The sequence below is a fragment of the Phyllostomus discolor genome, chromosome 8, assembly GCF_004126475.2.
Source record: "Phyllostomus discolor isolate MPI-MPIP mPhyDis1 chromosome 8, mPhyDis1.pri.v3, whole genome shotgun sequence".
NCBI classification, from domain to species: Eukaryota; Metazoa; Chordata; class Mammalia; order Chiroptera; family Phyllostomidae; genus Phyllostomus; species Phyllostomus discolor.
Window position 1 is genome coordinate 68686976 of NC_040910.2, and position 2681 is coordinate 68689656.

Sequence of the window (2681 nt, forward strand, 5' to 3'; positions counted from 1 at the left end):
ACTGGTCTTTTCTCACTCTCCTAAATTGATGTCAAAGCTTGAGTCAAAAGGCTGTCAAATAACCATATTCAACCTACCACTGAGAAGTAGTTATGTACTCACTCTTATCTTACATCTGTAGTAATACTTCAACACTATAAAATTTTCACTTATTAAGGAAGCCAGTTCTGATGAGCAGAAACCTGACAGTCATTTGTATTTCTTTCTTACCTTCCCCTAATACTGGGGTAGAGTAGGATCTTAGAAAGCTCCTGCTTCTCATGCCATGAACATAATTTTCCAGGTCTATGTGAACGATGCCACTAGCTGTATTCTCACATAGGGGATTCAGACTGAAATAGATCATTAAATCCTCTTGCTTAGTAACTGTTATCAAGAGTATAAATCCCAAGTATTATTATTAGCATATGAGGTTTTCATCATTAATCAGGCTGTGGTATTAACACATGCATTGGGTTATGAGTATGACATGAAAGAGATGTGACCTCCCTATGAAAGTTATAGGGTGGCTATAAAGTTTAGATACAAAGAGAATATCATTCTATATATTATAATATCAATAAGCTATTAGCCTATGTTTCCAGACTTTGTGGCCTCCTGTATAATCATTAAAATATGAATCTCAACATAGGTTACATATTCAACACACATAATGAGGAGTATGAGTTTGGTGCAAAAACCAGATATGGTAGCATTCTCAGTTGCTCAGTTTTCCTAGAGGACCGATTTTTCAATTGGATTCAGTTAAGATCCACAGCCAAAAATATGACCTTCTTGGATGCATAAAGGAAAAGCTAAAGCAAGAGTGTGCAACCTGCAGCTCATGGGCCTCATGCATCCCGGGATGGCTATGAAAGTGGCCCAACACAAAATCATAAATTTATTTAAACATTATGAGATTTTTTTGTGAATATGTGTTGCAATGTATTTAATGTGTGGCCACAATGACTCTTCAGCTTCTAGTGTGGCCCAGAAATGCCAAAAGGTTGTATACCCCTGAAAGGTAACTATCCATCTGAATAAGGAGCAAGGTTACATTGGTTTAAATGGCACCATGAGACAATAACTTAAATTGGATGTGTAGGAGCAGTTTAACAGGTAGTTAGGTTTCACAGTGTCACTGAACTTAGGGAGGGTGTGGAATTGCCCTTCTCACTGCATTGGCTCCTCTTTCATTTTGTTCACACATCACCTGTAATTGCTTATGTGTCTCATAACATGGTAATAATGACCAAAAATGAAAATCTATTCAGGGCAGATTAAAAGGCTCATACAATTCTCACCAAATCCTATTGTCAGCATCATGAAAATGATTTCTCTTCCAGAGAATCATTTTCCCACATTTCCTGGATGCCCAGTGAAAAAAATGGACATGTAATAAGTAAAATGATGTACCTGTGGTAACAAAGCAGGTTAAGAGTGGGCTAGGGAAGCCTGTCTCAGAAGAATGTCTCCTTTGAGACCCCTTCTGGTGGCTTTAAATTACTCCAGGTGACCAGGATCTAGATTACTATGTGATTTGTGAAGATTCTCCTCTCTTCTTTGGATTTCAGTTGCATTATTAGTAAGATGAGAGATATGAATTAGATGGTCTCACAGTAACATTATCATGTGACCATTACAACCATTATCTCCAGATACCTGCTTAAGGCAACATATTACCATTAAACCAATTGAAATACAAATACAATAACACAGGGATGATCGCAAAACAGGGTATGTTAAGCAAAGTTGGTATCAGTTCCAGACAATGTTGACATAGAGAGATGCAAGTCCACAGAAACAATAAAGCAAATTTTCTTTTAATTAAAAATTAGAATAGAAAACACTTTTCAGATAGTTTGTAAGCAAAATGTGAAATATATCCCATGGGTAGCTGCTGGGAAGAAAAGTCATAGTTGCTGCATTTTTAGAGAAAATCCATGTTTTCTAATATTTTCCTATGTTGAGTTTCAGAGAAGAAACACAATTTCACAAGCAACTTTCACTAAAAACAAAACAAGACAACCAAACAACAATAAAAATAACAACAAGAGAAGCAGGATATCTCAGCCTGGAGATGCAATCCCATCTAGGAGCAAGTTTGAAGTGGGAGTAGTGACAATGAATCAGAGGCGACTAACCAGGGAAAACAAAAGAACCTCTCTTTGGCTGCTCTTCATGGAGCAAATTTTAAAATTCAATTTCCAAGCATTCTTGAAAAAGCACAGTAAATTGCAAAAACAAAAACAAACTATGCATTCTTGGAAAGAGCAAACAATCTTTTCATTACTCTGTTAAAAATCAGAAACTTCCTTCCCTAGTATAATATCTGCAATTGTGCGGGCAGCAGACACAGTCAACTCAGTGAAACAGAAGAGCAGCAGGCAACAAAGTCCAGGGATTCCAGAACAGAGCTGCCTTTGAAAAATCACCTTACATTATTCCAAAGGCAGATCACTTTCAGATTGCCAACGACTCAAATTATTTATAGGAGATTGATTCATATACTTAACCCAATGTGAGAGGAAGTATTTCTAATTATATCCAAACATCTTTAATATGAAGGGAATTAATGCTTGGAGACCTTCATTGCCAAAATCATGTTTTGCCAAATATGTTTTAAGAAAGAGGAGGAGGCTACGTGTTTTCCATATTTGACCCTATAAAAGTACCCTTGGAATGAGTATGACTTGTCTTTC